The 25,636-nt window shown below is 46.3% G+C and overlaps 1 protein-coding gene across 4 annotated transcripts in view; it reads right to left on the bottom strand.

The window, feature by feature from the left end:
- TGFA (transforming growth factor alpha) overlaps positions 1 to 25,636 on the bottom strand; it is a 91,711-nt gene that overhangs the window by 28,706 nt on the left and 37,369 nt on the right. The gene's annotated exons all lie outside the window — the stretch shown is intronic.

The raw sequence follows: 25,636 nt of genomic DNA on the forward strand, positions 1-25,636 counted from the left end.
CCGATGTCCTCAGGGACAAGAAAACCGTCAGGCCATGTCTGAGGAAGAGGGGCTTTTCCTTTGGGGTTTGCAAATAATCAAAAAGAAAAAAAAACCTTGCAGGAAAAGGAAGAGAAAGAACTTGGGTGGCTTTGCTGTTTGTTTACAAAGCAGGAGCCAGCAGTCAAGGGACAAGTGAGAACCCGTGCAGCATTTTATGATCACTGTGTCCACAATCTCGTGTCTAGCTGCAAGTTCTACAGTGTAGGACCCTGCTGCTCAAAGTGTGGCCCACGCACCAGCAGGAGCCTGTTAGAAATGCAGAATCTCAGGCCCGACCCCAGAACTGCTGAATCAGAATCTGCATTTTAACCAGCACCGCCCCCCATCCCCTCCTCTCAACAATCCCTCAAGACTGAGAACAAGACTGAGAGGTGCTCCTCTGGTACTGAGCTTCTCGATCTTGGCTGCACATGGGAACCACCTTGGAAAAGTACCCATGTTTAGCTCCACCCCCAGAGATTACAATTTAATTATTCTGGGGTGCAGCGGAGACAATGGGGTTTTTACAAGACTCCCCAGGTGATTCTAATATGCAGCAAAATTTGAGAACCGCTGGTCTAGTATACACATAAACAGATTCAAAGAAAAAATTAAGAAATTCCTCCTTGGACTATAAAATGGAATCCACAGAAAGCTTTGCAAACAACTAAGCAAATTCACTGAGAAGAAACTGAATATATCACCACTGATTTGATGTGTCTCTACCATACAGCATCAATAAATGATGTCTTTAAGAAGAGAAGAATTAAAACAAGATTGAATCATACTCTTCAGTGAAGTTGAAAGACAGCCCTTCCTCTCTCTTATCTTCTTCCCATCTTGCGACGAATAATAAAAAAACTAGTGACTCCTCATATGACACATTCAAACCACGGCAAGGAGGAGTATTTTTGTGCTTTAGTCTGACTGGAATAATTTGATTTTTGCATTGCACATTTCAGGTCTGATAATGCGCTTTGCTTTACGGTTACATAAGTACAGTGGAAGTTCTTGTGTTCCCTCGCAGAATACAGAGTTTCCTTTTACTCACATACTCCTTTAACGTAGTTGGACATCAATCTTTCTAGCCTAAAAAGGAGGTTTTATTTCACTGCCAGGGGACAGAACTTCCAAAAAACACAAATGTCTTTCAGCATCACGTTGAGTAAATAATCAAGGGGGTATGAATTGGTCTCTGACTTCCTGCCTTATTTTGCTTTAAACTCCTAGGTGAGCTATGAAAAGACATCTGCCCTAACGTTCCGGCCACGAGGCAGGACGTGGGCCGCGAAGCCAAGCTGGGGCTTCCGGTGCTCCCCGCGCGCCTCGCACGACTATCTGGTGCTGGAGCGAGCCAACACGGCCGCACGCAGACGTGTCTGCGTACCAGGTAGCGCCTTCCTCTCAACTGAGTTCTTCATTAAAGTCACTCAGGAAAGTATCAAGTGATTCTTGGCTCGGGTCTCCCCAGTCATGTCAGGTTTAACACGTGACCCGACTATATGCAGTGGGAACTGGCATCGGGAGAAACGGTCAGTATTCAGGACTCCCAGCCCAGGAGCAGCATGGAGTTCACACACCCACCTCCCCACCTTTCACTTAACTCCTAAAGAAGGCGCTGTGAGCTCCACGGCCCCGCTACAAACGCAGGGAGTTCTCCGAGAGCAGGGCTGAGAACAAGGACCTGGGCTGCTTCCCGTGGGCTATTCGGCCCCCAGGTGTTTGGTGTCAGGAACAGTGTCGGAACGGAGTCCCCCAGGACAGCCCCACATTGAGGGAGGCAACGGTGAGGTGTCAGGAGGTGGGCCAGGACCAGTGCCTTTTAGTTCCGTAGCGTGCAGGGGACCAACAATCCTCCAGACTCAAACCACACTTTCCAGCTTGGCATGATCTAGAAGTCACTCCACCACGCATGTGCAGAAGAGACCTGCTCTACTCCACAGGGCTCCACCAAAGCCCACCTATGCTTCCATGAGTCTCCCTGGATTATGAACTGGCCTGTGTGAAAATGTGGCTTTTAAAAACATTAATTCTCTTTATCTTCATGAAAATTCAAGAGGAACACAAGTGGATGCTGTGAAAAGTCTCCCTCTCACCCTGTCCCCTGCCAGCCAGGCCCCCTTTCTGGAGACAGCAGCATAAGAGGGTCTTGTGCACAAGACTGTTGGCACTCTCTGCTCTGATGAGCAAACGTCCCTCTTTGCTGTCCTCTGACCCCCTAAGGAAAGCCTCACATACAACTTCCTTGCTATGTGGCAAATACCAGGACTCTGTCGGGTTCCGACCCTCATCCCTTGGGAACTCCCGCGACACCAGGCCACACGGCATGGGTTAAGATTTCGCAAAGCCCGGGAAACGAGTTGCGCAAAGATACATCTCCAGTGTCTTACAGGTGAGAACTGCAACTCTACACCTTTCTTTTCACTAGATGTTAGCTGAGTGGGTTATATTACCTGTGCAGGAAAACTAACCCTAAAAGAGAAAAACCACGATATCGAGAAAAACAAAGATATCAAGAAGGACTAGAGGAAAGGAAGGGAGACTGTAGACCCTAAAAGAGAAAAACCATGATATCGAGAAAAACAAAGATATCAAGAAGGACTAGAGCAAAGGAAGGGAGACTGTGGCCTCAACACCAGAAGGAACTGAGAACGGGAAGAAGAGCCATAGAGCGTGTCTCATACTGACTGGAGCCTTCCACAGCCTACCACGGGCCTTGACAGGTACTCAAATGTGCACGTCCTTCTCCACACCTGCCCAAGGTGGGGCCCAGGGGAGAGGATTCTGGAGCAGGAATTAATGAGTTCTGTCTTGGATCCTGGTCAGTGGAGCATGGCCCTGGTATCTTCTCATCTGGCTTTTGCATCCCCTGTGGTCAGGCACGGACAAGATGAGTAGCTGCAGGTGACAGCCATCACCCCTGTCTCTCATCACCACCAGACAAGCAGGTATTATCTTTCCCGTTTAATAGACAAGGAGACAGACTCAAGAGGTTAAGTGACTTGCCCAAGGTCACTCTGCTGGTTGGTACCAGAGCCATGGCAGGGACCTGAGCCTGTCTGGTTAATCAAGCCTGGGATTCTTTCCCCCCTGTTTCACTGTGCTAGGCTGTTTTGTTCACCTTGATGTTTCTTGATATCCCTTTTGATTACTGAACTGCATCTGTGTGAAGTAGGGGTTTTCCATATTCCCATGTTTAACTTCAAAACCCCAGTTCCATTTCACAACCTTTCCACATGTTGGGATAACAAGTTATAACTATGACCCCCTCCTGCATGTTTCTCAATCACCAACCGTGCTTCAAATGTGCTCCAAAACACAATGGTGCCTTTCATGTCATTCCCCAATAGAAACAGCTTTACTTTTGGCGTGAATGCTACAGTAGTTTGTTCCCAATGGTGATAAGATTAATTCATTCTTATTTTTAAATGGAGTCCTGATCCCTTGTAGGCACAAACACCAGTTTGAAAACTGCATGTAGAGATTTACCTTTCATATATTCAAACTCAAAACAGTAATGGGTATTGATTATGGTTCCTGTGCTAATGAGGAAAGAATGTCCGTGAGAAAACCCCCAAATGCCCACATACCAAATAATTAAACATAAGTACACTCTGTGGTATCAAGTGATAATTCTCACTGCTCATGTTTCCAAGTTTTCCTCGGCAGCACTAACTGGGCGCCTTCCGTGGGCCAGAGGGCAGACTGCATGTGAGCAGAGAAGACTGAACCAGGCCCACCCTTCCCCTGGGCAGCTCCGGTGCGTCTGCTGGACAAGTGACTGACACCTGGCCCATTCCAATGCAGGGTCCTGCTGTGCCACTCTCACCTCAAACTTCTCATTCTGTGTGTGCAAAACTTTGCAGCCATTTGGAGGGGTCTGAATAGGAGGCATCTTCCAGAAGATCCTTCAGGAGGGTCTCGGATCATCATGGAAGGCCCTGTGAGGCTCGTTTGCCCAATATCAGGTTTGCTTTGCAATCCTTTTGTCATGGGTCTAATGGCTTCTAACCTGTGTGTGTGTCCTCCACAGAGCTCACTGCAATATTCCAGGATCCTCCATATGAGAACACGCCACACACCCAGGTGCACACCACAAAAAGGAAAATGCTAACTACAGTGTAGCCAGCTTCCAAAACAAATAAACTAAAATCTATTCACCAGCCTCACCCATACTTACCAGTGTCGTAACAGCCACGTAGCTAATGGTGGTAAACAAATGCTTAAGGAGGAACAGAACTTTGGAGCAAGAAGCAAACCTTAGGGATGAAGAAAATGGGATCAAGAGAGGTTGTGACCCAAATCCAGGTCTTTGACCTTCTTACCCAGGACCAACTGATGTATAACTCTAGCTCAAGTATAAATTTGATTTTCCCATCTTTTCCAAATGTATTAGTTTTCACTTGCTGCTGTAACAAATTACCACAAATCCAGCAACTTAAAATAACACAAACACATCATTTTACAGTTTTGGAGGGCAGGACTCTGAATGGGCCAAAATCAAGGTGTCATCAAGGGCTGATTCCTTCTACAGACTTCTGCGGAGAGTGCGTTTCCTTGCCTTTTCCTGCTTCTAGGGTCAGCTAGAATTCTTTGACTCCAATCTCCTTTATCTTCTTTCCCACTCTGGTTTGAACCTTCCTGCTTCTCTCTTCCAAGGACCCTTTGATTACAATAGATTTACCCAGATAATGTGGATAATCTCTCCATTTCAAAGTCTTTACCCTAATCAGTCTGCAAAGTCCCTTTTGTCATGTAAAGTAATGGTCACAAATTCTGGGGCTCAGGATGTGGCATCTTTGGGGGATTGTTATTCATTCTACCACACCAAACAAAAAGAATACTCTTGTGTTTGCCCAGTCATCTGCTGTCCTTAGAAGAACATCTGCAAATTTGAAAGCCCTTCTAAAATGCAAAGCTGGGTAGAGCAGTAGGAAGAAGAAACTGGTGTTCTGTTTGTACAGTTATATTCCGAGAGTCAACACAAGTTAGAAATTGAGGAAATGGCACGCCTACTAGTACTATGCAAACCTAGTAGATGTTCAATAGTAAAACTGTAAATCTGGCCCCCAATTCACAGTAACTTGAAAGATACAAACTTGAAAAACATCCATCAAAATGGAAAAAAAACCCCAAACCCTCCAAACAATAGACTATCAAATGCATCATTTATTTACACGTATGCCTCATTTGACCCTCAGCCAGTGACCTGAGCACTAAATGTTTGGTGTGGTCCAGTAATATGGACACAGGCGTTGCCCATCCACTTCAAAGCAATTCTAAACCTTCCCCAGCTCGTCTTATCATCTCAATGCTTGGAGTTTTCCTGCTCAGTTATCTTGCTGCAATGAATATCATAGCAGCTAAGACATAACCCAAATCTACCCATGCTTATTTCCTTAGGATAAATTCTTAGAAGTGGTATTTCTGGGTCAACAGGTAAGCAGGGCATTTTAAAGCCTTATGATGAGTACTACCAAATGGCTCTCATATAAGTTGTAACAATTCACACATCCAAAAATACAAGTCTCCAACCTTATCTACTTTGTTCACCAACACTTAGTTTTATCTTTGCTAATTTGATTAATGAAAATGGTATCTCACATTAATTTGCATTTCTTTGATGACTAGCGAGGCTAGATATCTTTTTCAACGTCTGTTGGTCACAGTTGTCATTTTGTGACTTAACTATTCAAATAATTTGCTTGTTCTCTTATTGGTGTGTTAAAAGTTTTGTTATTGGTTTGTGAGAGTATTTTGTTATGAAAGAAAGGACTCCTCTTTAGGATTCAAATATTGGCAAATATTGCCTATGGGTTTTCTGTATAGTGGTTTTTTTGGGGGGTGATGGTCAGAAAATTGTTGATTTTTATGTACCTATTTTCTTTTATGGTTTCAGTCTTCAATGTTCTGATTGGTTCCCTATTTATTTTGCTGAGCAGGGAGCCTGATGTGGGGCTTGATCCCAGGACCCCGGGATCATGACCTGAGCCGAAGGCCGACGCTTAACAACTGAGCCACCCAGGCACCCCTAGAACTCAAGTTTCTAAAGAAATAATGGGAAGAACTGACAATTTTATAATATTACACTTTCTTATTGAGGCACAGATCTCTATTTAGTCAAATTATCTAAAAAGGAAAGATTTATGGCATTCTTCAAATAGATTCTGAACATCTTTTGAAGTCTATTCCTACACAGTCCATATTTCACAACTATTTTTTTAAAAGATTTATTTTAGAGAGAAAGAGAGCGAGAGCATGCACAAGCTTGAGTGGGGGAGGGGCAGAGGGAGAGGAAGAGAGAATCTCAAGCCGACTCCCCACTGAGCTTGGAGCCTGATGATGCGGAGCTCAATCCCAGGACCCTGAGATCATGACCTGAGCCAAAATCAAGAGTTGGACGCTTAACCGACCAAGCCACCCAGGCGCCCCGGTATTTCACCACTATTTTGAAGGTGATCTTCACCTGTATATTTTTAATTGGTTATTGATGGTTTATAGGAAAACCACTGATAGTTTATTTTCTTACTTGCACCTACTAAATACTCAATATTTCTTTTTTTTTTTTTTTAAAGATTTTATTTATTTATTTGACAGAGAGAGAGACAGCGAGAGCAGGAACACAAGCAGGTGGAGTGGGAGAGCGAGAAGCAGGCCTCCCGCCAAGCGGGGAGCCCGATGCGGGACTCGATCCCAGGGCCCTGGGATCATGACCTGAGCCGAAGGCAGACGCTTAACGACCGAGCCACCCAGGCGCCCAATACTCTTAATATTTCTAATAGGCATTCTGGTAGTTTGTGTTTCCCAGGTATATAATTATATAGTTTGTAAAAGCACTAATGTATTTCCTTTTCAACCAGTTTACTGAGCACCCTTTGTCAGTCCTCTAGTCTAAAAAGGCTTCTGCGGCACGGATCTCAGCAACACTGCAGAGGTGCCCCCGCACCCTCACGTGTGAACCTCCGAAGCTCCTGACACTGGGGGAAGTGTTGCTGCCAGAGTGTATCAATGGTGTCTGGAGCTTGGCCCTGCTTTCCGTTTGCTGCCACAATTATTTTTATTGTTTTCCAAAAATTAGACTTGAAGAACCTGCCATACTTCTCAAATAAGGATCATCCAAAATCTCCACGCTCAAGCAGATGTCTACGACTCTCTCCAAAATATGCTTCCATTGGAGTATTTCCTTGCTACTACCAAGTTCTTCTGCACAAAACTGTGGGAAGTGATGCCTTTTCCATAGGCCATGGACAAAAAGTTTTGAGCCACAAGAATAAGCAAAATACTTCTTACTAATAAATCTACCAAGGTACAGAATAAGGCAAAAATTTAAGATTGAATTGTAACCTCAGGCCCAACTCTGGCACACACTTTTGTAGGCAGGTAAACGGAGATCAAATCACAGCTCTTTTTACTAATTCTGACCTTGGACAAGCCACCGCAACCCTCTGGGCCATAGTTCCCTCATGTATCGATAGTGAATGTTACAAAAACATGGTGATGGAAAGCACTGGGCCATGCTCGGTACTCATTCCCTCCCTCACTCAAATATCAAGTACCTCCTGCGTGCCAAGCACTGTGCTGGATGCTGGGGATACATGAATGAGCCAGACAGACAAGGTCACTCAAGGAACTTAGGCCTACTGGGGGAGGCAGGCAAATGATGAGTAAACAAATGAAACCATGAAATCGTGACAGACAGCAGTGAGCGCTATGAAGGACACGGACAGAGGTGTGGCAGAGAGCTGCTGTGGGAGGTCACCATTCAGCAAGACCTCTCTGAGAAGGGGAAGCAGATCTGGGACCCGAAGGACACAAAGGAGTCTGGTATGGGGGGAAACAGGGCAAAGCACCCCAGGCAGAAGGAACAGCAAGTGCTGAAGCCTAGAGATAGAGAAGAGGAGGCCAGAGAGTTGGAGCAGAGAGAGGAAGAAGGATGGACTTGTGAGCTGCAGCTGGAGAGGGAGGGGCTGCGTGTGGCAGGGACTCTTGGGGCAAGACGTGCCTGGGTCTTGCTTTAATGCACATTGCTTCTGCTATTCTTATAACTGATGGGGACACGGGAGATACTGCATTGGGTTGCCATTTAAACCAGAAACTCAACTACATGTTCACTATCTCATTTGCAAGAAGGTATACCACAGAGACATACAGAAGCTCATTTTAAGATGGCTAAGCATTTCTGTTTAATTCAGTGAGTCTCTAATACCGCTTCTAGACCTAACGCCATGCACAAATCAATGAGAAGACACCAACTGCACCTCCTATGTGGGAGGCGGACATATAGAAAAGCTGCACCGGGGATCCCTGCTGATGAGGTGCTGAGCTCCTTGGGCATCTTCCCCTTTGGGCAAGTTCCATTCCAGCCCTGCCAACTTCTGATGAAGAGCCCATGGTGGGGATGAGGCTCAGGCTACTGGGTAGGTAGGAAATGGGCTCCAGCTTTTGAACAGGCTGGGATGGTATAATCTGATGCTGGACGTATAGTCTCCATGGCCAAGGACCTCAATGGTATTAGTCATACCAGGAAGAATCATTTCAAAGGATCTATATCATAGCTGTGTAGGCCAAGGGATTCTTTTGATCCTTTTATAAGCCCACGATTCCTATCAAATGCACAAGTCTACATTTTTATAAATTGCATTTACTTCCTGCGAGGAACTCTTGCATTGTTCTGCGTTGAAAACTGTTGGACACACGAGGAAAAATAATTAAAAACAGCTTATTGATTCTTAGCTGTGTCAATAGAAGAGAGCCAATGTGGTATTTTTATAACTAAAGAAAACCGACTTCTGAGGCAATTTCCAGGTTACAGAACAGGAGTGTTTCAAGAAGCTGTTTGTAAGCTAGTTGGTTGGATTTCAGGATCTAACTTAACACTAAATATTCAACTATAGGAAACAAGATATTACAAAGAGTGGGTGAGAATGCTAGACCAGCTCACAAAAGCGGGTGTGACCTACCGCATACCTTACCGCTCATCCTGAGCGCTGTCGAATCTGCCAGTCTCAATGATATTGCTACGGGACAATGCCCTGGAGACCCATGTCCTGAGGCTATGGATTTCCTATGCTGCCCAACCCATGAGGGAGCAGGAAGGGGCTTCCCTCAGGGCCCAGATGCTTGCTGTCTGCCCTGGCATGGGACTGGGGTGTCAGTGGGGAATGAGCTACAGGAAGAGGTAGGAAATAGGGCTGTAGCAGATTACAAGTCTCAGACCAAAAGGGAGAGCGAAGGGAAGAGGCCTGGGAAAGGCTATGGTGGAACGAAAGCCCTAACCTAAGGGCTAAGGGCTTGCCACAGGTCAGGGAGAGGAAAATAGAGGCAGGGAAGGAGTTTTTTTCCCTTGCTTTTCTCTCCTTTGTCACTAAGATCAGCAGAAGGGAGGGAGAAGGGACCGGCCATTTACTGACTGTAGGAGGAGGCAGATGCAGAGGTGTGGAGGACACTTTCCTTCTTTTCCTGGCTTTGTGTGAGTGTGTGTGGGGGGGGTGGGGGGGGTAGTAAATGGCATGTGTACAAATCCTATTTATGTAAATGTCCACACCTGCCAGTGTATAATAATGGCCAATATTTGTTCAATACTGTAGCTGACAAAGATTTTCACACTTGTTTGATCTTCACTGCTATTCACAGATACGCAAACTGAGCCTCGCTCAGCCGGTATCACAGTCAGGATTCAAAGGCCCTTGTTCTTTTCCTTACACCTGTGGTGCATACTAAAATCCCCTAGGAAGACTGAAAAAATACTGATGCTCCGACTCTCCCCCTGCCCCTGTGAATTAGGATCTCTGGTGGGGGGTGGGGGCGGGTAGGGCCAGGGCATCAGTGTTTTTAAAATTCCCCAGGTAATTCTAATGAGCAGCTAAGGTTGAAAACTCCTGTCCTTCCAAATGGTCCTCAAATTATAGTGTGAATAGGGATCACCAAGGGAGTTAAAAATGTAGATTTCTGGACCTCACCTTTGAGATGTATATTAAGCTTGTATAGCAATATACACATACCTCTACTTCTAGGCACACAGAGAACTTGGTCTTCCTCACCCCCTGGAATTTTAGAATAGCCATAAAAGTGCTTCAGGCAATGAAACGTGAACACTGAAAAGTGACACATACCTGGGTAAGAGTGTCAACGACGGGCACTAGACCTTACACCCCCCTCGCTCCTGTGAAGGTCTAATCTGAATCATCAGTTTCCCTGGAGAGTGACCCAGGGCCCAGAGTGGACTTTGAGAATTAAACTTTTGCTATTAAGGTAATGACATTTGTCACTGTAGCACCTAACATTTCCTGACGGAACCTGTCAGTCTGAAGTCTGGGGATATTAATTTTTATAAGCATCTAGGTGATTCTCATGCTAGCAGCCTATGGCTTCCACTTAGAAGCAAGCCCAATGCTGTGTTAACTTTCTGTGCTTCATGTCTTTTGTGTGTGTGTTTCATGTCTTTTTTAAATATTTATTTATTTTTAGAGAGAGGGAGAGAGAGTGGGGGAGGGGCAGAGGAAGAGAGAATCTCAAACAGACTCCCTACTGAGCATGGAGCCCAACATGGGTCTCGATCTCATGACCCTGAGATCATGACCTGAGCTGAAATCAAGAGTCAGATGCCTAACCAACTGAGCCACTCAGGTGCCCCATGTTTCATGTCTTTATACAGAAATTGGCAAGCTCAGAGAGAGAAGATTCATTGATTCATTCAACTTTTGCCATGCACTCATCTGCGTTAGGCACTAAATATTTAATTCATAAACAGATGAAGAAGACAGAGCCTCCCCGTCCTCAAGGAGTTCACCATAAAAGAGAAGGCAGTAGGGGGAAATATTAAAGATTTAAAAAACAAAGGGATGGAGACAGAAGAGGAATAAATTAGTTTTGCCCAAAAACAGGCAGAGCAGCTTTCTGAAAGGGGAGACGTATGGCCTAGATCTTCAAGGACAGGACAACCCTGCCCAAGCGGAGCGTTCTCACAGATACAGCTCTACAAGGAAGCACCAGACAGCTGGGCTGCAGCAAAATATTGGATGAGACAGATGAGAAGGAGAGAGGGCCCAAGGGGCTGGCATTCAGGGAAAGCCCCAGGATGGAGGGAAGTGAAGTGAGAGGGAGCCAAGGTGCCACACGGTTCTAGAGCTGTGCTGTCTAGCAGAAATAAATGTGAGCCAGATAGGTGATTCTACACTTTTCCAGAAGCCACCTTGGGCGGGGCAGGGTGTGTGTGTGTGTGAGACTGATTTGAATATTTAACCCAATATAGTCAAGATAGTGTCATTTCACTAAACCACCAATATAAACATTAATAAGAGAGTTCTTAAAAAGAAGAACGAGGAAGTAGTCTTCCAAGTCCGGTGTATATTTGATATTTTTAGCACACCTCAATCTGGCAAGGGCTCCATAGCCCCTCGTGGCCGCAGTACTGAACAGTGCCGCTCTAGGCAGCTGCCAGAGGCTTCGAAAGACATCCTTTTCTGGGGCGCCTGGCTGGCTCAGTCAGTGGAGCATGCAACTCTTGATCTCAGGGTCGCGAGTTCAAGCCCCAAGGTGGGTGTGGAGCTTACTTTAAAAAAAAAAAAAATAGACACACTTTTTTCAAGGAGGATACACTGAGCATTCGGCACTCATTCACCTAAAAAGAAAACACGAACTCAGTATCCTCCTTGTGCCAGATTTTTTTTTAACTATATAAGCCTTCGAACACCAACAAAAATACAGTGATATTTAAAAATACTGTCATTGTCCCAGCCCTCTCCCCAAACAACATCCTGGTTCGGGGGATTATATTTACTCACAGATTATACTACTTAAGCTAAGTTCAACAAAGTAAGTCAATCTGCAGTATTCATGGCAAAAACACACCTCTGAAGACTTTTTGTAAGAGGAAGTATTTGGACAGCTCTGTAGTCCCAACACTCTTTACCAAGGTTGGTAATTTTAACTTGAAGAGTGACCAGCAGGGAGCAAGACCTGCTCAGTGGAGCTCCTTCAAGCACAGTGAGAACAGGCTGTCTGGTGCCGCCTCTGCTCTGTCCTATTCAAAAGTGCCCTTCATCCTTTTAGGGAGGCCAAATGTGGCACAAGGCACACCGAGGTGTACATGGGTAATAGGAGGCCTAGACGCTTCACCGCATTGCAGAACCCTTAACAAATATTAAATTTTGGGCACCTGGGTGGCTCAGTCGGTTAAGCGTCTGCCTTCGGCTCAGGTCATGATCCCAGGGTCCTGGGTTCGAGCCCCAAGTCGGGCCCCTGCTCAGCAGGGAGCCTGCTTCTCCCTCTCCCTTTGCTCTTCCCCACCGCTTGTGCGCGCTGTCTCGCTCTACTCTCTCAAAATAAAATATTTAAAAAAAAAAACTATTAAGTCTAACTTGTTGAAAAATGGTCTGGAGGCCTTACTCTTTTCCATGGTTCACAGATAAGAGATCCTGGATTCTAAACCAGTCGGGATCCTCTAAACACATCCTCAAGCCCCCTGTCATTGCTGAAATGGTTCCTGAACAGGAAGACCTTCCAAGCAGTAGAGCACAGAGTAAAGACACCCTCCAGGGCACCTTCTTCAGTCCCCTCAGGCAGAGCCCAGCCTTTGCTTGGCCCTTCCTAACCCTGCTCTATTTATAACTCTGGTGGGCAGTCATTTAATTCAAGTGACCCTTTGCAGTTCTATTGCTCACCCCCCACACTTAAGGGCCCTGAGGGCAGGGACTGTCCCTTGTCTGTCTCTGATGCCCAGCACAGCCCTCTGCAGTCAGGCCTCACATTCAATCACAAAGATGTTAAAATATTCTTAACATGAGAATACTGGCAGAAAGAAAGTTGGACTTAACTCAAATTGGGCCCAAGATCCCTTCAGTATAATATCCTCTTTCTCAAGGGTACCAAAGAACTACTCTTTTCTTTTTTTTTTGAAAAGATACAATTTTCTTCCATGTTTTTACCTGGATGGTTAATCCTAAGAGCCACTGAATCCCAACAGCTCTGGCTCCTCAATTAGGTATACTCTCAGTTTAACTGACTAATTATTTCCCTATCTTTATGCATCTCGAACCTATGCTCCCACTTAAGATTCTTAAATCATTTCAAGTAAAAGGGGAATTAGGAGCACACTGTTCTCATATAAATCACTATAAATAGTCCCCACATGTGATCATCAGCTTCTCCCTGAACCCTGCCCATGAAGTGAGAGCAGCCAGTTCATACTGCAAACAAGAGTGTCCAAGGGCTGCCATGTAGCCAGTGAGAATGTGAATTCCACAAGCAAGTGACCACACCATTTTCACTTCTGGGGTCCCGTGACCTGTGCTGGGCCCTTCGCACAGGAAGCCAAGACCTTCTTGACCTTCCTTTTCTATCCGCGGATGCCTTGGCTAGCCTCCAACCTTTCCGCCTGGTGGCTCTCTCCCATTTCCCCGTTCCTCCTAAATCTCCCTGCTCAGAATAGAGCACACCATCCCACGCTTCCCCTGTCACAGAAGGGGCAGACTGCTTCCTCTGCGTTGGGTACTGCGGTTCTGAAAGCAAAGCTGCATTTGTCGGCATCTACTGGAGTGGCAGGTTTCATAACACCACCTGCCAGGGGCAGAGTGGGGCTTTCTCTGACCCGCTCTGTGTCAAGGGCACGCCCCTGAGCACGGAGTCGTGAGGCTGACCCTGCCGTGGCCGCGGCCCTGTCTCTCAAACTCTAATCACGTCCCTGCCACCAACTGGCTCAGGCCATCACGGTACTCCAGACACCTTTCCTCACATGACTCTTACTGCTTTCTTACTCTAGCTTTGTCATCTAAACAAGAAGATTCAGGTAACAGATACTTCCACAGAATTTCCCATGCACCTGGCACAGTTCAAATGCTTTACACACGTCATCTCGTTGAATCCTCATCATGACCCTATGAGGTAGGCTCGGCGGCTGTCTCCACTTTACAGGTGGGGAAACAGAGGCACAGAGTGGTTAAGGAACTTGCCCGAGCTCATAGTCCCCAAGGGGCACAGTTCAGGCTTGAACCCTGGCTGTCTGGCTCTAGCCCATACCGCCACCGGTGTGCTGTCAGATTCACCTGATCTTCATTTTTAAAGACTGTATTTATTTATTTGAGAGAGAGAGAGAGAGAGAGACAGCGCACACAAGCAGGGGGAACAGCAGGCAGAGCGAGAGGGACAAGCAGACTTCATGCTGATCAGGGAGCCCGATGCGGGGCTTGATCCCAGGACCCTGGGACCATGACCCAAGCTGAAGGCAGACACTTAACCGACTGAGCCACCCAAGTGCCCCCTGATCATTTTTAAGCACATTTCCATCAAGCCAAACTGAAGTAGATGAAAAAGGCATAATTCCCTCACCTGCTAACGAGAAGCTGACATCAAGGAAAGCACACACTCAGAGAATAACATGAGAACCACCCCCACCGGATACACACCCCAGGCAGCTAGCAAATGCAGAGCACCACACATAAGACAGGGAGGACTGTGTTTTCATCCACGTAGACTTTGTGACCTCGGGGTCCTACAGGTTTAGTTCTCTGCATTTCACAAACCTAATAACAGTCATTTCAGAGAAATCTATGAAAAGATTCCTTTAGGAAGCACCTATCTGACTAAATATTTGTGTACACCATGAAATACTCACTATGTAAGTCTAGTGTCCCCTTTCACCACACAAAGTCATATAATATGAAATACAATGTTATTGACTCTATTCCCCATGCTGTACATTACAACCCCATGACTTATTTAGGACTGGAAATTTTACCTTTTGAACCCCTTCTCCCATTTCGCCTACGCCCTCCCCTCTGGCAACCACCAATCTGGTTCCAGATATAAGCGAAATCATATAGTACTGTCTTTCTCTGTCTGACTTATTTCACTTAGCATCATACCCTCAAGGTCCATCCATGTTGTTGCAAATGGCAAGATTTCATTCTTTTTTATGGCTGAATAGTATTTCACTATGTGTACACACACACACACACACACACCCCTTTATCCATTCTTTCATCAGTGGACGCTATGATTGTTTCCATATCTTGGCTATTGTAACACTGCAATGAACACAGAGATGCATCTATCTGCTTTCCCACCAGTAGTTTCTTTTCTCCACATCCTCACCAACATTTATTTCTTGTCTTTTGATAGCAGTCGTTCTGACTGGTATGAGATGATCGCTCACTGTGGTATATCACACCCTTTCAATGTTCAAATTGGGTCTCTATTCTGGAAAAGGTTGGGAAGTACTAACTTGGGAGTTAAATCCCTGCAAAATTGCCTGCAGTGACAAATGCAATATGGTTATCACTTGGTTAGATGTGCACCTAGGTTTCTAGAGCCTTTCACTATGGTGGGCTGTGTTTCCCTAACAGGTGAGCCTCCCATGGAGTGTTGTGTGATTCATGATTAGATTTCCATTTGTCATGCCTCAGAACACCAGGAAGATTCATTTGTGGCAGATTTCATAGTAAGATCTAACACCTTCCACTTTCAAGATTCCATGAATGCCTTCTGAGATCTACTGTGTAAGGCAAGGAGAGATGTTCATTATATCCCAAGCCCCTCAAAGTCAGGATGGAAAAAGGCCCAGAAAAAGAGATTCCTAGCCAGGCTGCCAAGTGACAGCTGGGAAGAAAAATGTCCTCTTTCTGAACCCCGGCCTACATGGCACCAGTGTGTGAACAGAACTGGGGCCTATACTCTGTTTCATCTTACCCGATTTTCCCCTTGTTTAGCGCTAGAGTGCTGTGGTATTTAGGAAACATTTTAACCAATGCAGCCTGGTGGAAAAAAGTGTCCAGATGTGAGAAATCACCCCCCACCACACATTCTGATAGAAGAGTAGGTCATAACTTTCAAGTCAGGAAGCTAAGAAGAGAGATTCGGAAGGACCCGCAAATCAAACAGCTGCGGAGCCCGCTAAGGAGGACATGCGAGCTGGGCTGAATTAGAAGAGTGAGAGGGCCCTTCTGTAGTAAATAATCGGACCCTCCGGGCAGTTTCCAAATTCCGAAGCTGGAGGTTTGGGCTTGGGCCCTCAGAAAACAAAGCTGACGCCTTACCCCAAGCTGCCACGGTCACCATTTCATGCCAGCAAAGCTAATGAGAACGAGGATCTTTTGAGGTGATGGGCTGGGTTCTGAGGTTTTTTATTCTGTTTCCCAGGCTCTCCAGGGAATGGCGGGCATTACGGAGGGCACGTGATGTGATGAGCACTGGGTGTTATATGCAACTGATCAATCACGGAACTCTACATCAAAAACTAGTGATGTACTATATACTGGCTAATTGAATTTGAATGAAAAAACCCCAGAAAGTCAGTTCTGGAACAGGAACATGTCACAGCTCAGGAACCTGGGCTTCAGCTGTCCGCAGGATGGCTCTTCCGCACACCGACACTGCCTCAGGACAGAACTGTGGTGATAAAGCAGCATGAAGGCACAGGTCTTGCTTCACAATATGCGCGTCACCAACAACCTAGTGAGCAAGGAAGCTGCGGCGGTTTGCACTTGGAGCGCCTACTGTCTACGCAACACAGCTCCAAGTGCTCCACACAGAAGCTCTTAATGCTCAGAAGAACCCTACAAGCAGGTACTACCAGATTCCTATGTTATAAGTAGGGAAGCTGAGGTACAGAGAGGTTAAGTAGTTTACTTAAGGTCTCACAGCTAATAAGTAGCAGAGGTGGAATTTGAACTTAGCCTGTCTAGTTCCAAATACTCACATTCTAGAGACTAAGCCCACCGCCCAGAAAGGCACAATTTCTCTGGGAAAACCCAGAGGTGTCAGGCACTTTGAGTTTCTGCAAAGTAGATCAAGATCTGGAGCCAAAGGGCTATTAGAGAAGAGTGTGGAGAAGCATCCCCAGAACTGGGAGGTGAACTGGTGACTGTTGGATCAGGGCCCATCTCTCCAGACAGCAAGGTCCCTAGAGGGCCTGCCGTGTACGGGAGCAAGGTGTGGGCTTCAAGCTGCAAGGACCAGGCAGCCCTCAAGCAGGCCGGGAGGGCAGGTCCCTGTGCTTCAGAAACAGCCTGACCCTCAGTGACCACCGTGGTCGCTGGGCAAGACAGGAGACTGACCTGTGGGCAGACAGCAGCGACTGCCTTTTTTTTTTTTTTTTTTTAAGATTTTATTTGTCAGAGAGAGAGAGAGAGAGAGCGCGCGCGCGCGCGAGCGAGCACGCGCAAGAGTATAAGTTGGGGGAGCGGCAGGCGGGGAGGGAGAAGCAGGTTCCCTGCTGAGCAAGGAGCGCGATGCGGGACTCGATCTCAGGACCCCGGCATCATGACCCGAGTCGAAGGCAGATGCTTAACTGACTGAGCCACCCAGGCGTCCCAGAGACTGCCTTTTCTTTCCTTGAAAAATAGAGCCCCCACCTCTTTTTTCCTGATTATAGTATTAAAATATGCTCATTGCTGATGTGGCAGAAAAATAGGAAAGTACAAAGGAAATGAAAACCACCTATATTCCCATTAGCCAGAGATAATACCCCTTCCAACCTGGCCACAGCAGCTGGGTGACCGATTGACCGAGGAAGACAGACCAATCTGATTCTCTCTGGAGACTATGGGCGAAGAGGCACAGAGATGGAACGAGTTGGTACAGAATTTTCTCCGCGGTAGGTACAGGGTATACAAACGGCCACAGCTGAGATCCCTGCAGTCCCTCTGGCTCCTGCACGCCTCAGGGCCAGCCTGTGCAGCATTTCCAGGGATTCTGTGAGGCCAGATTACTTAAAAATCAACCCCTTTTACCTATGCTGCTGTGTAGTCGGGTTCTGTTCTTGCAACACAGGGTGCCTGGCAGAGTCAGAAGAATGACCAATTGCGTGGAAAACCGGCCCAGCACCACGGGCCAAACTGAGCAAGATGCAATTTTTTTTTCCTTTCAAATCAATATATGGCTTTTACTGCATCTTTAAAATATCCTAAGTCTGAGGAATCATCTGGCATCTTGCTGTTCCTGTAGCTGGACAACCTAGATCTTGTTCATCGGCCTGCTGAACTGTTCCTTTTTCAGAAACACAGATACCATCCAAAAATTTTCTGCTATCTTTGTTTTTAACTGTTGTGGCTTGCTGAATCAAAACGGTGAATTTGATACAAGTTCAATGTTGTTTCCTTCAAGAATGAACTCATCTTTCCAGGCTTGAGATACTAAACGAGCCAGCTACTCTTGGCCCCGTCTAAACCCCGTGGATGTATTTTTCACCCAAGAAATGTTGGATTTCTACAAGAGAACCATTCTCCTGAATAATGACACTGGTGGGGAAGTAAGCACACACAGACCTCATCTTGCAATGGCCGCCCAGTGTAACGCCCTTGATCCTGTTCTGTATGTGACTATATAGTGTGAACTGTAGTCTGTTCCTATTTCCCCACTGTTAGTTGACCCGGAGCCTCTTCTTTTCCCTCCAAGGAGACTGAGTTCTACACTGATGTGACCAAAGTCCCTCTGCAGGCTCCTCTGGGGCCCTTCACAATTAACAATGGGACCCTTCAGAGAGATGTTGATGGTTTTCTGGGGAGTGATGGCTGGCAATGGTCTTCATCCTCACAGTAGATGCAGGAAAAAAAAAAAAAAAAAGAGCAAGACCCAATTTAACAAAGAATAAAAAGTGTAGGTTGGAAGTCTGAATATAGTAAAAGCAGGTGTTTTCTTCAAAGAAATCCATCTTGATAGATCACAGCTTTATCTATGTTTATGCTTTACTTTGAGATGTAAGGAGCATCCACATTATCTGCCTGACCCTATGCCTTCTGATGGCAGGGGCTTCTTTAATTCTCATGTGTAACCCCAGGGTACTTGGGAGGAGGTAGTACTTAATAAATGTGTGCTAAATAAATGTCCAAAACTAAAAAGTGGGAGAACAGTAAGGCTTCTACTGGCCTTGATTTGTTAAAAATCCACAAGTTGTGTCACTTGCCTTGCTTCTTTCAAAGATGGCAGATGGTCTCTTAACTGGGCTCACAACCTAAACCAAGCTCCCGATTTACTCAGTGCCATCCTCTCTTAGAAACATCAAGACCAGTGCCCTCAGCATGCAAAAACTTAGTAAGCTGGCTAGTCTGGCTTGCCAGCCCATTTCTGTTTTTACCAGTTAAGCTATTTACCAGGAGGACATTTGTGTTTTGTTCCCAAACCTGTTTATGTTAGCTGTACTCATTTATGTATTTACGTAACATAATTACATATTACATAAACTAATGAAATATCTGTGCCTAAGCTGTTGTTTCTATTATAAGTTGAGTGTTTTGGAAAGACTCGTTGAAGGTGAATAGATTAAAAGAACTGCTTTAAATTAGAGATGAACAAGACAACTATGAAAAATTAGGTTTATGTGGAGGGGGGAATGTATAGGTCTAGAAAGATTTATGGCACTTTAGTGTCTAAGTTCTCACACTAAAGAAATCAGACCTGGAAATTATAAAGGGTGCAATACAGGTACAGTTTATACACATAAATGATGCAGAATGCCAGTCGATAGGAGTCCGTTCATAACTAAAACAAGAATATCATGAATCATTCCTTGACCTTCCTTCATATAATGTACTCTGAAATTCTCTGTTCTAAGCTATCCAATCTCATTTTTAAAAAACCCACTGAAGTGGTTTTGTGACTCATGGTTTGAAAAGATACTGCCTAATCCCACACCTTAATTTTACTGATGGGGAACTGAGGTTCAGGGGTGCTGAAGAGCTCTACTAAGGTCAGGTAGCTAGTGAGTCAGAATTATAATCATGGATTCCACATCCTATGGTCAGTCTGCTACCCTGAGCAAACTTCTCTCTCATCCAGCATAGTTTCTTTTGCAAAAAGTAAAAGGTGAAACGAGGAATTGGACGACAAGGATAAATCCTAGAGAGGAAAGCAAAGAATCCCTCATTCTCTCGTGAGGTCCTACATTCCTCCAAATAGTCTCTGAAACAAGGAAGTCCCAGCACACACAGGTGTATGTACTTTTCTCCTGTACCCAGGCATTCCCACATCTCTTGTGCTACAGACACATATTTGGAACAGTGAACCATGTACCTGGGTAGAACACGTGAGCCTTCTAATTTTAGAATGACTTCAGCTCCACGTGGGAAAACACTAGACAATGGAATGGGGAAGCAGTTTGCAGTTCTGAAAAGCTTTTGTTAGGTGAGATGAGCAATAAACAGATCTCTTGCTTGCTGGCTGACCCACGTTTTACCTGTTTCCCACACAAGTAATGCCTTCAAAGACTTTTCCCTACGATTTGATTTCCCTCCCTCTGTGCACCCCCAGCCAGAGCTCACCCTCTCTACATAGTTAAGCCCAATGTCCTCATCCAAATCTGACCACCATCTCCCCAGGCCGGGCACCATGGTGACCTTCCCCATGAATACCATCACCGCATAACATCTTCGCCACGTTCTTTCACCACCGCCTCTGAAAAGTCTCCCAGACCCTCCCTGAAGCAAGCCTTCAAACACTCCCTGATTCCAGCTGGGTGGTGGTAGACACAGGCTAGAGGAAGGAGATCAGAGATTTCAAGAGGCGTGCAAATTGAGCCAGGCAGATGGCAGAGGGAAGCCCAGAGCCTGCAGCCAGGTGTCTGAGCAAGGGCCTCACCACACCCCTCGGCCATTACAGTGAGTCTCATGAAAACATGAGAACCAGATGGGCGGCCTGGGAAATGCATAACATTTCAGAGGGTTAAGCAAGGAGCCACCCAACAACTTAACCGGCTGCGTTCTGTCCCTTTGAAGGGACATTAAAAGGTGCCTTTTGAAGATAGGTCATAACTCCTTCCTTGGGAGGGTGTGACAGATGTTCTAAGCTGTAGGTGCTGCCACCCTCCTTCTGCCTCCAGCTAGGTTTCTCTGCGTGCTTTACAAATTAACAACCAACCAGATAAAAATTTTCTGTCTTAACCCCCAGACTATTGACTTGACTCCCACAGCAATTATTTCCTAAATCATCCACTAAGTAGTAGGCCGAGGTGGCTTTAGGTCAACATGAGGCTCGCATTAGAAGTTCCCATGCTATCTTTTCACCTGTGTGGTGGGCTCTCTAAGCACAAGGATGGAGGAGGACTGCTTGTTTGTATAGTCCCAGCAACCAGAATTTTAGAACCTAAGTGTAAAAGAGCATCTGATTCCAAGAGAATGAAATACATGGCAGTCACACTATTGCTTCCCTACCTAGGGTTCATGGCAGGCAACACTCACGGATCATGGCCACATTTCCCAAGAGCCTGAAGGCAGCCTTATAATCCTTCTCAACAAAACCTTCCAAGCAATCTCTACCAATTTATCAGAGTGGTCATGTGAAAAACCTTATAGGCTATTCCTGATTCAAGTCCAACAGATGAGGAAACTCAGATCCAAACGGGAGACAGATGGACAACTTGCCCAGGGGCTTGGCAGAAACAGACCAGCTGGGCCCAATCCCCAGATTCCTGACCTTCAGCCTGAGGCATGTATTTCTCCAGTGTCCCACTCAAAGTGGATGTCTGAAAAGCATTTACTGACAACAATAATGCCAGTTTCCTATGCCTCTGGCATAACTGACCCTTCACATTTGGGGCTCCAAGAGAGAGGAAGATTGGAAGAAAACAATGAAACCTCAATAAGAAAGGCCAAGGGCAACTTTCAAGAAATAAGATGATGGAACTTTTTTTTCCAAAAGCACAAGAAAGCCACATGGGGTCAGCCCCATGTTCCCTCAAGTTCATGTGCCACCGTTGACTGGCACACAGAGTTTGCAATTTTCTCTCCATGCTGCTCCATCAAAACATTAGAGCTGAATCCCAAGTGTGCCTGTGCCAGCAATGAGAATGTTTCAAGACCGGGGCGCCTGCTGGCTCAGGCGTTGAGCATCTGCCTTCAGCTCAGGTCATGGTCCCAGGGTCCTGGGCTCGAGCCCCGCATCGGGCTCCCTGCTCGGCGGGAAGCCTGGTCTCCCTCCCCCACTCCCCCTGCTTGTGTTCCCTCTCTCCCTGTGTCTCTCTCTGTCAAATAAATAAACAAAATCTTAAAAAAAAAAAAAAAGCATGTATCAAAACCTTCTTATATCCATTACTGTTTCTCATTCCTGTCAACCCTTAGAGTGAAGAGACTTGCATATTCACGTCACGGGTAAAGCCTTGGATAGCTTCTGTTCTCCAACAGCCCATCTTTACACCTAAATGGATAGTTCTGGGATTTAGTAAGGGAGCCCACCCCCAGCCAGAGCGTAAGGGGTTAGGAGGGACTCAGGTGTGCCAGTCAGTCATCCCGTCCACAAGGGAGCACACTTAACAAAAACAGTGTTCACCCAAAAGGAAATATAAGTAGAAAGCAAAAGATGAAAACACTAAAGGAAATGCAAATTAAGTGAGGTACAACAAAACACTGAACGCAGCTTCATCTGCCCTCCAAATTTAAGGATCTAACAAGAAGGGATTATTGTTGCTTTTGTTGGTGAAATGGGACTATGGTTTTGGTTTTTTTGAAGTTCTTACCTGTTGAAGGGCATCTCAGCTCCTTCCACAGTTTGGCTATTGTGGACATTGCTGCTATGAACATCGGGGTGCACGTGCCCCTTCTTTTCACTACGTCTGTATCTTTGGGATAAGTACCCAGTAGTGCAATTGCTGGGTTGTAGGGAAGGAGCCGAGATGCCCTTCAACACATGAATGGATAAAGAAGGCGTGGTACATATACACAATGGAATATTATTCAGCCATCAGAAAAGGTGAATATCCACCATTTGCATCGACATGGATGGAACTGGAGGGGATTATGTTAAGTGAAGTCAAGGAGAGAAAGACAATTATCATATGGTTTCACTTATATGTGGAACAGAAGCAACAGCAGAGAGGACCACAGGGAAAGGGAGGGAAATCCAAAGGGGCAGAAATCAGAGAGGGAGATGAACCATGAAAGACTATGGACCCTGAGAAACAATCTGGGCGTTTCAGAGGGGAGGAGGGTGGGGGGAGGTTAACAGGGTGATGGGTATTGAGGAGGGCACGTGCTGTGACGAGCACTGGGTGTTGTACTTAATAATGAATCATTGAACACTGCATCAAGGACTAATTATGTACTATGCAGTGGCTAGCTGAACATAAAAAGAAAAAATCCTTACCTGTGACCTCTAAGTAACATTCACAAGTGAAATGGACTTTGCTTTAAATTATCCCAGCCAAGGGAGAAAATCAAAATGGTATGAGAATAGAGGAAAGAAAAACAGCACATGCTGCGAACTGCTGAAGCTGGGCGACGGGTGTATGGGGATTGATTTCACTATTATTTCTCCTCTGTGTATAAATATTTCCACTAGTACACAGGCACCAGTCCTTTTACTTATTGAGTCAGGCAGGAGTTCAATACGCAATCCAGTGCTGGGGGTGGTGAGTGTGGCTGGCTTGCACTACACCCACGACGGGATTTCAGTTATGTCTGGCAGGGACGGAGTGGGGGTGGCCGAGGCCTCCCAGGGCCCGAGGAGTCTTCGAGAAGAAGGCAGGCCACCCTAAAGGAAGAGGAAGTTAAGCAAACCAGCCTGATTCAGTGGCAAAGCCCTGGCCCTTGGAGAGGCGGCTCTGATGCCATCGCTGCCATGTGGACTTGGGGCCCTGGGCAGCCCTCTCTGGACTCCTGTCTGGGTCCAACGGGGCAGGGTGGAGGGTAAGTAAGAATGGAAAGAGCTAGTCCATCAAGTCCCACAGCTAAGTGACCTAGCAAACAGCAATGCAGAGGCCAGACAGGCAGCCCACTTCCCTTCTCCACAGACCTCCCATCAGCTCGGGGATCCCGAGGCCCCCCGGATGCTGGAAGTCGTGGCACTGCCCACGCTCTCACCTACCACACTGGGCCACAGAGCGGCCCGCAGCCCGTTACAGGGTAATGTGCAACACAGTAGGGCGTGACAAGTTCTGTGAAGACAGATCATAAAGAGGAAGGACAAACTTCAGGTACTTGCAGATGTCAGAGACATCCTCATAGAAGCAAGTCCAGAAGGGTGCGACAGAAGCCGGTCACTTGTGCAGCAAGCACAGTCATTTTGGGACGAATATAGCAGGTCTTCCCATGTTTGCCCAGGAGAGACTGGGAAACCCCAAAGGGCCCTGGCAGGAGCCACACATGATGAAATAGGCTCAGGTAGGACAGGCCTCTCTTGTCTGTACGAATGGATGGAGGTCGGGAGGAGGGTAAAATGACCAGGAGCACCTGGCTGCATTAGCATCTGCCATCACTGGATGGTAGGATCAGCATCTGCCATCACTGCAACTTACCACCTGCAAGCGACTCAGTAGAGAACCTGGCTCCTCGCCTACTGGGTCCGGCAGTGAGGACCAGGAGGGGCTGAGGATGCACCTGGGGGTAAATGCATCCTAGGAAGGGAGACAGGACAATTCTGAGACCAGTGTGGTGGAACAAACCACATGCCCCCACTTTACCCCCACTATATTCACATCTGAGCCCTTTGTGACGGGGGAGGTAACTGAAAAGTGGAAATTCTGGTAGACCCTGGACCTTGGAAGCACTGCTCTGGGATAGACACACCCTTATGCCAAGCGTAACACAGAGGAAGTAAGGCATTTCCTTCTGTGGCATCATGGGCCGCCAAGTAGCTTGGACCCTTTAAGGGTCCAACTGCAGCGAGGATAACCGCTCCAAGGGGGAAAGTGTGGGGCCACAGAAGCTGTGATACCCAGCGGGAATGGCAGCATCCCCTCCAGTGTGTTTGGAGGGAAAGGTGTGGAAGAGGAGAAGAGCAAAGTACCAGGGACACTGTGCGGTTGGTTAGAGGACTTATGAATACATAAGAACCACCCCCCTCCCCGCCATACACACCTTCCTAACTAGGGAGATACAGCAGGGGTCTGCCGTAGTAACAGATGGGAACATACTCCCCGTCAACAAGGGAATAGTGAAACTGGCAGACTCAGGCACTGCTGGCGTAGCTATTTGGCAATTTGTTACAAGGGTCATAAATATATTTATTCGTGTTCCCAGAGACATACCCTGAGGAAAGAATCTGAAAGGGAAAAGCTTCTAGGCATGAAGAGGGAGCATCATAATTTAAACTGGAGGCAACATAAATATACAAAAGAGAATGCTTAACTGAATCACACATGTCCATTTTAGTGGAACATCATGACCTTTTTAAAAAGATTTATTTATTTATTTGAGGGGGAGAGAGAGAGAGAGAGCACGAGCAAGCACACCCAAGTGTGTGTGTGGGGGGGAAGGGCAGAGGGAGAGAGAGGGAGAGAATCTCAAGCAGACTCCTTGCTGAGCGTGGAGCCCGAAGTGGGGCTCGATCTCACAACCCTGAGATCATGACCTGAGCCAAAACCAAGAGTTGGATGCTTAACTGACTGCACTATCCAGGCGCCCTGAACATGGTATTTTAAAAGGAAAAATTTCAAGACTTTCCAGTAACATGGAGAAATGCACAACTTGAAAACTTGAGTTTAAAAAGCAGGAATCAAAATCGTTTCCTCACCACGACTAACTGTATAAAAATATGAGTGCCACCCAGACGAAGGCTAAAAGCAATGCAACAGCGGATGCTTCTGCAGTACTCTGACCAGGAGACGTTTGCCTTCTACATTGCCCAAACCTCCCAATATGTTGATCCAGGATCTTTGAAATAAGGGAAATATTACTAGAAATGTCAAAAGACA

Source organism: Leptonychotes weddellii, chromosome 10 (genome assembly GCF_054177405.1).
Source record: "Leptonychotes weddellii isolate Sample4059 chromosome 10, ASM5417740v2, whole genome shotgun sequence".
NCBI classification, from domain to species: Eukaryota; Metazoa; Chordata; class Mammalia; order Carnivora; family Phocidae; genus Leptonychotes; species Leptonychotes weddellii.